Below are 8868 nucleotides of genomic sequence, written 5' to 3'. Positions count from 1 at the left end.
GAGAGAGAGAATTGAACCTTTTGTTCTAGTGGTTGCTGCCGGAAAGGTTGAAAGCACAGAGGCTAGGTGGAAAGGTCTCCCAATTGTAAATCGGTGATAAAAGGGAACTATCTGTCAATAATGGGCACATGAGTCTCTGTGTGGTCGAATAGTGCTTGGGACTGGGGATCATTGTCATACCGTGACGTCCCAGCTGATTGGAGGGATTAGTATGAGGCTGTTTTCGTTTTCTTCACAGCAAAAACCAATGTAGAGCAGGTCCATTACCTCCGATTTAATGCCACTCAGTAGAGAGTTGGACTATATTTTTGAAGCAGGTGGACTAAGCAGACCAACAGAATCCTACATGACCTGTCATGTGAGTGTTGTTGTTGTTGTTTCACTTATTTTGATAATTTATCATTTATCTGACAAAATGTTTTTTACTTTGAAGATGGTGAAGAAGACTTTTGTCATCGATTGGAGTTTTATTGATTGATCTTGAGGGAGTTGGTTTGGTTAGAAAATACTTTTTAATTCAAAATGTCTCCTGCCTTTCCAAAGACATGGCCCGACCGTGCCTCTTGAGTTAAACGGGTAGTATTTAAAACCTGTGAGTTATCCTGCCTGGTGCCATTCTTGTTTTATTCCCTCTGACATTGATGACCAGGGTAGTAGTTGTGTTGTCTGTTTCTGTTCCATATTAAACAATTATCTTATAGTCTTGTCTGTTTTGGTAATATTCCCAGTATCCTTCGTTGTGTACAGAGTCATAGCTTTAATGCCTCTGTGTTCCAGTATCACGGATGAGGAGCTGATGAGCCCTGAATTAGAGGATGAGGGGAGCTGAAGCCAGCTCTGGTCCCCAGCATGTTCCCCCTCATTCCCCTACACTGTATTTCAGCACTGCCAACCAGAGAGGTAAGACACCCTTCACTGTGTCCTATGGCACTCTATTCCCTATGTAGTGCACTTACTTTAGACCAGAGCCCTATGGCACCCTATTCCCTATGTAGTGCACTACTTTAGACCAGGGTCCTATGGCACTCTATTCCTATATAGTGCAAATTACTTTAGACCAGAGCCCTATGGCACCCTATTCCCTATGGCACTCTATTACCCCTATGTAGTGCACTACTCTTAGACCAGAGCCCTATGGTACGCTATTCCCATGGCAATCTCTTTATTCTATGTAGTGCAATCACTTTAGACCAGAGCCTCACGGGCACCCTATTCCCTATGGCACTCTATTCCCTATGTAATGCACTACTTTGAACCAGGACCTATAGAACCCTATTCCTTATAGTGACTACTTAGACCAGGGCCCTATGGAACCCTATTCCCTATATAGTGCACTACTTTTGACCACAGCCCTATGGCACCCTATTCCCTATGTAGTGCACTACTTTAGACCAGGGCCCTATAGAACCCTATTCCCTATATAGTGCACTACTTTTGACCACAGCCCTATGGCACCCTATTCCCTATGTAGTGCACTACTTTTGACCAGCGCTCATAGGATGCCATTTGGGAAGCAGATAATAAACTGCTTGACAATTTTTTTGGGGGGAAAATAAGCTTCTACAGAAAAGTACTTCCTTCCAATTCCAAGTATGAGCTGATGTCATGTGTGACTTAGGGTTGGTTGGGATTTTGGACACATTATGGCCTTGCTTATATCAACATGTTCTACAGGACATTGTGTGGTAATATATTGGCTTGAGTTTGAGTAAAGGGAAGTCCCCCCCAGTAGAGAGGCTGCTGCCTCATATCCCCCCAGTAGAGGCTGCTGCCTCCTATCCCCCCCAGTAGAGAGGCTGCTGCCTCCTATCCCCCCCAGTAGAGAGGCTGCTCGCCTCCTATCCCCCCAGTAGAGAGAGGCTGCCGCCTCCTATCCCCCAGTAGAGGCTGCTGCCTCATATCCCCCAGCAGAGAGGCTGCTGCTCTCATATCCCCCTAGTAGAGAGGGCTGCTGCCTCCTATCCCCCCAGTAGAGGGCTGCTGCCTCCTATCCCCCAGTAGAGAGGCTGCTGCCTCCTATCCCCCAGTGGAGAGGCTGCTGCCTCCTATCCCCCAGTAGAGAGGCTGCTGCCTCCTATCCCCCCAGTAGAGAGGCTGCTGCCTCCTATCCCCCAGTAGAGGGCTGCTGCCTCATATCCCCCAGTAGAGGCTGCTGCCTCATATCCCCCAGTAGAGAGGCTGCTGCCTCATATCCCCCCAGTGAGAGGCTGCTGCCTCATACTCCCCCAGTAGAGGCTGCTGCCTCCTATCCCCGCAGTAGAGGCTGCTGCCTCCTGTCCCCCCAGTAGGAGGCTGCTGCCTCGCTATCCCCCAGTAGAGAGGCTGCTGCCTCTATCCCACCAGCTCCTATCCCGCGCAGTAGAGGCTGCTGCCTCATATCCCCCAGTAGGAGGCTGCTGCCTCCTACCTCCCCAGTAGAGGACTGCTGTCTCCTATCCCCCAGTAGAGGCTGCTGCCTCCTATCCCCCCAGTAGAGAGGCTGCTGCCTCATCTCCCAGTAGAGGCTGCTGCCTCATATCCCCCAGTAGAGAGGCTCCTGCCTCCTATCCCCCAGTAGAGGGCTGCTGCCTCCTATCCCCCAGTAGAGAGGCTGCTGCCTCATATCCCCCCAGTAGAGAGGCTGCTGCCTCATATCCCCCAGTAGAGAGGCTCCTGCCTCATAATCCCCCAGTAGAGGCTGCTGCCTCCTATCCCCCAGTAGAGAGGCTGCTGCCTCATATCCCCCCCAGTAGAGAGGCTGCTGCCTCCTATCCCCCCAGTAGAGGCTGCTGCCTCCTATCCCCCAGTAGAGAGGCTGCTGCCTCATATCCCCCCAGTAGAGGCTGCTGCCTCCTATCCCCCCAGTAGAGAGGCTGCTGCCTCCTATCCCCCAGTAGAGAGGCTGCTGCCTCATATCCCCCAGTAGAGAGGCTGCTGCCTCCTATCCCCCAGTAGAGAGGCTGCTGCCTCCTATCCCCCAGTGCAGAGAGAGCTGCTGCCTCCTATCCCCAGTAGAGAGGCTGCCGCCTCCTATCCCCCCAGTAGAGAGGCTGCTGCCTCCTATCCCCCAGTCAGAGAGGCTGCTGCCTCCTATCCCCCAGTAGAGAGGCTGCTGCCTCATATCCCCCCAGTAGAGAGGCTGCTGCCTCATATCCCCCAGTAGAGAGCCTGCTGCCTCATATCCCCCCAGTAGAGAGGCTGCTGCCTCATATCTCCCCCAGTAGAGAGGCTGCTGCCTCCTATCCCCCAGTGAGAGGCTGCTGCCTCCTATCCCCCAGTAGAGAGGCTGCTGCCTCCTATCCCCCAGTAGAGAGGCTGCTGCCTCCTATCCCCCAGTCTATCCCCAGTAGAGAGGCTGCTGCCTCATATCCCCCCAGTAGAGAGGCTGCTGCCTCCTACCCCTCCCAGTAGAGACTGCTGCCTCCTATCCCCCAGTAGCGGCTGCTGCCTCCTATCCCCCCCAGCAGAGAGGCTGCTGCCTCCTATCCCCCCAGTAGAGAGGCTGCTGCCTCATATCCCCCCAGTAGAGAGGCTCCTGCCTCCTATCCCCCAGTAGAGGCTGCTGCCTCCTATCCCCCAGTAGAGAGGCTGCTGCCTCATATCCCCCCAGTAGAGAGGCTGCTGCCTCATATCCCCCAGTAGAGAGGCTCCTGCCTCATACCCCCTGTGCAGAGAGGCTGCTGCCTCCTATCCTCCCAGTAGAGAGCTGCTGCCTCATATCCCCCCCAGTGAGAGAGGCTGCTGCCTCCTATCCCCCCAGTAGAGAGGCTGCTGCCTCCTATCCCCCCAGTAGAGAGGCTGTTGCCTCATATCCCCCAGTAGAGAGGCTGCTGCCTCATATCCCCCAGTAGAGAGGCTGCTGCCTCATATCCCCCAGTAGAGAGGCTCCTGCCTCATATCCCCCCAGTAGAGGGCTGCTGCCTCATATCCCCTCAGTAGAGACTGCTGCCTCATATCCCCCCCAGTAGAGGGCTGCTGCCTCATATCCCCTCAGTAGAGGCTGCTGCCTCCTATCCCCCCAGTAGAGAGGCTGCTGCCTCTAGTCCTATCCCCTCGGTAGAGACTGCCGCCCTAGTCCTATCCCCCCGGTAGAGACTGCCGCCCCTAGTCCTATCCCCCGGTAGAGACTGCCACCTATAGTCCTATCCCCTCGGTAGAGACTGCTGCCTCTAGTCCTATCCCCCTGGTAGAGACTGCCGCCTCTAGTCCTACCCCCTCGGTAGAGACTGCTGCCTCTAGTCCTATCCCAGTAGACTGCTGTCTAGACCTATCCCCTCAGTAGAGACTGCTGCCTCTAGTCCTATCCCCCCAGTAGAGACTGCTGCCTCTAGTCCATCCCCCCAGTAGAGAGACTGCTGCCTCTAGACCTATCCCCCAGTAGAGACTGCCACCTCTCTAGTCCTATCCCCCTCGGAGACTGCTGCCTCTAGTCCTATCCCCCTCGGGTAGAGACAGCTGCCTCAAATCCCCCCCAAGTGGTGAGACTGCTGCCTCTAGTCCTATCCCCCGGTGAGACTGCTGCCTCTAGTCCTATCCCCCAGTAGAGACTGTTGCTCTATCCCCTCAGTAGAGACTGCTACCTCTAGTCCTATCCCCCTAGTAGAGACTGCTGCCTCTAGACCTATCCCCCAGTAGAGACTGCTACCTCTAGTCCTATCCCCTCGGTAGAGACTGCTGCCTCTAGTCCTATCCCCTCGGTAGAGACTGCTGCCTCTAGTCTGCTGCCTCTAGTCCCCCCAGTAGAGACTGCTGCCTCTAGTCCTATCCCCCAGTAGAGACTGCTACCTCTAGTCCTATCCCCCCAGTAGAGACCCTAGTCCTATCCTCAGTAGAGACTGCCTAGACCTATCCCTGCAGAGACTGCTGCCTTCTAGTCCTATCCCCCCCAGTAGAGACTGCTGCCTCTAGTCCTATCCCCTCGGGTAGAGACTGCTGCCTCTAGTCCTATCCCCCCAGTAGAGACTGCTGCCTCTAGTCCTATCCCCCCCAGTAGAGACTGCTGCCTCTAGACCTATCCCCCGGTAGAGACTGTTGCCTCTAGTCCTATCCCCCTCGGTAGAGACTGCTGCCTCTAGTCCTATCCCCGGTAGAGACCGCGGCCTCAAATCCCCCAGTAGAGACTGCTGCTCCTAGACCTATCCCCCGGTAGAGACTGCAACCTCTAGTCCTATCCCCCGGTAGAGACCGTCTCAAATCCCCCCAGTAGACCACGCTCTAGTCCTATCCCCCCAGTAGAGACTGCTACCTCTAGACCTATCCCCCCAGTAGAGACTGCTGCCTCTAGTCCTATCCCCCCCAGTAGAGACTGCTGCCTCTAGTCCTATCCCCCCAGTAGAGACTGCTGCCTCTAGTCCTATCCCCCAGTAGAGACTGCTACCTCTAGTCCTATCCCCCTCGGTAGAGACTGCTGCCTCTAGTCCTCATCCCCCTCGGGTAGAGACCGCTGCCTCAAATCCCCCAAGTGGTGAGACTGCTGCCTCTAGTCCTATCCCCCTGGTAGAGACTGCTGCCTCTAGTCCTATCCCCCTCGGTAGAGACTGCTGCCTCTAGTCCTATCCCCTCCCGGTAGAGACCGCTGCCTCAAATCCCCCAAGTGGTGAGACTGCTGCCTCTAGTCCTATCCCCTCGGTAGAGACTGCTGCCTCTAGTCCTATCCCCTCGGTAGAGACTCGCTGCCTCTAGTCCTATCCCCTCGGTAGAGACTGCTGCCTCTAGTCCTATCCCCCCAGTAGAGACTGCTGCCTCTAGTCCTATCCCCTCGGTGAGAGACCGCTGCCTCAAATCCCCCAAGTGGTGAGACTGCTGCCTCTAGTCCTATCCCCCAGTAGAGACTGCTGCCTCTAGTCCTATCCCCCCAGTAGAGACTGCTACCTCTAGTCCTATCCCCCCTCAGTAGAGACTGCTGCCTCTAGACCTATCCCCCCAGTAGAGACTGCTACCTCTAGTCCTATCCCCCCCGGTAGAGACTGCTACCTCTAGTCCTATCCCCCTCAGTAGAGACTGCTACCTCTAGTCCTATCCCCCGGTAGAGACTGCGTTCTCTAGCCCCATCGATAGCTCTATTGTATATCATTTGAATCCAAATGACACCCTTCTCTCTTCATAGTGCACTTCTGCTCTAGCAGGGCCTGTAGGGAATGTGCTTCCACCCGTAGTCCTATTCCTGTAGCTGTAATGTGTTGTTTCAGTGGAGCCCCTGCCACCAGAACAGAGGAAGCTGCTCAAATGGAAGATGAGCACTGTGACTCCCAACATAGTCAAACACACCATCGCCAGGTCACACTTTAAAGTCACCAAGAGTGAGTTCCTTAAGGGGTTTGAAATCACTCCGTCTTTTGCCTATTTGACATTTTAAAGACGTCTTGTATGTTTGTTCATATCTGTTCATTAAAAAAAAAAAAAAAACCTGTTTAATGAAGTTAATTGTTGTTGCAGGAAGTCATGATTGGCTTGGCTGCTGGGGTCACCATATGAAGTCTCCTGGGTTCAAGGCCATCAGGGAATACCAGAAGGTGAGCTAGATAGGACTGGGAACAGGGTTGGAAATGTAACACCTGCCACTCACTAAATATGTTGGCACACAAGAGCATTTCAGAACTTTGTTGTTGTTGTTGATTTGTGATTTTATTCTTTTTTTTTTTAAGGCCACATTGTAGAAGAAGTTGGTGGAATTGTCAAAGTACTACTACAAAAAATGACTTGTGTCCTCGTGTTTCTTTGCTCGTTACGTTGTTGTGTTCAAAATGTTAGCTGCAGCTGTCTGCTGCTAGGAAGTCATCACAGTCTGACATTCCGAGTTGCCACGGTAACGGCATTCCGAGTTGCCACGTGGACCGGCCCGCCCCTTTCTCTAAAGGGGCATCTGAATATTTTGTCTCACTTAATGATTGTGTGAGATTTGAGCATGGATAACTCCTAATCTTTTATTCATGAACTTCTGGTCATTTTGTTATCGTTAAAACACTCATACTTTCAATTGTTCTTGATTTATTTGTGCGCCTCTACGTTTCTATTTAAGAGCACATCGTGTACTTCTTGTAAAGTGCGTGGTGTAAAATTCTGTGTTTTGTTGCAGGGCACTTTTTGTTGATTTATTTATGTTCAGTTGTATAACTGTTTTTACTATTGTATCTAAAATTATTTATTTTAGCATACATTGATTAAATTATGTAGATTACAAAAATGAAATATACTCTATTTACTTCTTGCTTGTAATTTTTGTTTTTTGTTTTAGAAAAACAAAGCTCATGTTTTTTTGTGTACTATGGGAGAAATATTTTGTCTGGTAAAAATCTGGAGTGGCTGTGGATGTATTTGTCTCTTCCACAGTGGCTAAGGGATATTTTGTATTTGCCACAGTGGCTGGTGGATTACTTGTCTCTGCCACAGTGGCTGGTGGATGTATTTGTCTCTTCCACAGTGGCTGGTGGATGTATTTGTCTCTGCCACAGTGGCTGTGGATGTACTGGTCTCTCCAGTGGCTGGTGGATGATGGTCCCTTCCACAGTGGCTGGTGGATATTTGCCCTTCCACAGTGGCTGGTGGATGTATTTGTCTCTACACAGTGGCTGGTGGATGTATTTGTATCTGCCACAGTGGCTGGTGGATGTATTTGTCTCTGCCACAGTGGCTGGTGGATGTATTTGTCTCTTCCACAGTGGCTGGTGGATGTATTTGTCTCTGCCACAGTGGCTGGTGGATGTATTTGTCTCTTCCACAGTGGCTGGTGGATGTATTTGTGCCACAGTGGCTGGTGGATGTATTTGTCTCTTCCACAGTGGCTGGTGGATGTATTTGTTCTGCCACAGTGGCTGGTGGATGTATTTTGGTATCCGCCACAGTGGCTGGTGGATGTATTTGTAAAGTTTGCCACAGTGGCTGGTGGATGTATTTGCATCCCTGCCACAGTGGCTGGTGGATGTATTTGTCTCTGCCACAGTGTCTGGTGGATGTATTTGTGTCTGCCACAGTGTCTGGTGGATGTATTTGTGTCTGCCACAGTGGCTGGTGGATGTATTTGTCTCTGCCACAGTGGCTGGTGGATGTATTTGTCTCTGCCACAGTGGCTGGTGGATGTATTTGTCTTTGCCACAGTGGCTGGTGGATGTATTTGTCTCTTCCACAGTGGCTGGTGGATGTATTTGTCTCTTCCACAGTGGCTGGTGGATGTATTTGTCTCTGCCACAGTGGCTGGTGGATGTATTTGTCTTTCCACAGTCTGGTGGATGTATTTGTCTCTTCCACAGTGGCTGGTGGATGTATTTGATGGCTGGTGGATTTTTGTGTCTGTGGATGTATTTGTATTTGCCACAGTGGCTGGTGGATGTATTTGTGTCTGCCACAGTGGCTGGTGGATGTATTTGTATCTGCCACAGTGGCTGGTGGATGTATTTGTGTCTGTATGTATTTGTCTTCCACAGTGTCTGGTGGATGTATTTGTGTCTGCCACAGTGTCTGGTGGATGTAGTTTGGTTTGCCACAGTGGGCTGGTGGATGTATTTGTATCACAGTGGCTGGTGGATGTATTTGTCTCTGCCACAGTGGCTGGTGGATGTATTTGTCTCTGCCACAGTGGCTGGTGGATGTATCCACAGTGGCTGGTGGATGGCTTTGTGTCTGGTGGATGTATTTGTATCTGCCAGTGGCTGGTGGATGTATTTGTATCTGCCACAGTGGCTGGTGGATGTATTTGGACAGTGGCTATGGATGTATTTGTATCTGCCAGTGGCTGGTGGATGTATTTGTCTCTGCCACAGTGGGCTGGTGGATGTATTTGTCTCTGCCACAGTGGCTGGTGGATGAGCTTGTATCTGCCACAGTGGCTGGTGGATGATTTGTCTCTGCCACAGTGGCTGTGGATGTATTTGTGTCTGCCAGTGGCTGGTGGAT

General features: G+C 51.7%; 1 long non-coding RNA gene across 1 annotated transcript; it reads left to right on the top strand.

Annotated features, from left to right (window-relative positions):
• The first annotated feature begins 864 nt into the window (after positions 1-864).
• Positions 865-6782, top strand: LOC135566471 (uncharacterized). Its single transcript, XR_010462096.1, has 4 exons — positions 865-900; positions 6168-6278; positions 6415-6491; positions 6624-6782. It is a non-coding gene; the product is annotated as an uncharacterized LOC135566471 (long non-coding RNA).
• Positions 6783-8868: the final 2086 nt, after the last annotated feature.

Source organism: Oncorhynchus nerka, unplaced genomic scaffold (genome assembly GCF_034236695.1).
Source record: "Oncorhynchus nerka isolate Pitt River unplaced genomic scaffold, Oner_Uvic_2.0 unplaced_scaffold_4784, whole genome shotgun sequence".
NCBI classification, from domain to species: domain Eukaryota; kingdom Metazoa; phylum Chordata; class Actinopteri; order Salmoniformes; family Salmonidae; genus Oncorhynchus; species Oncorhynchus nerka.
Note: the sequence above shows the minus strand (reverse complement) of the source record. Positions and strands in the feature narration are given on the sequence as shown.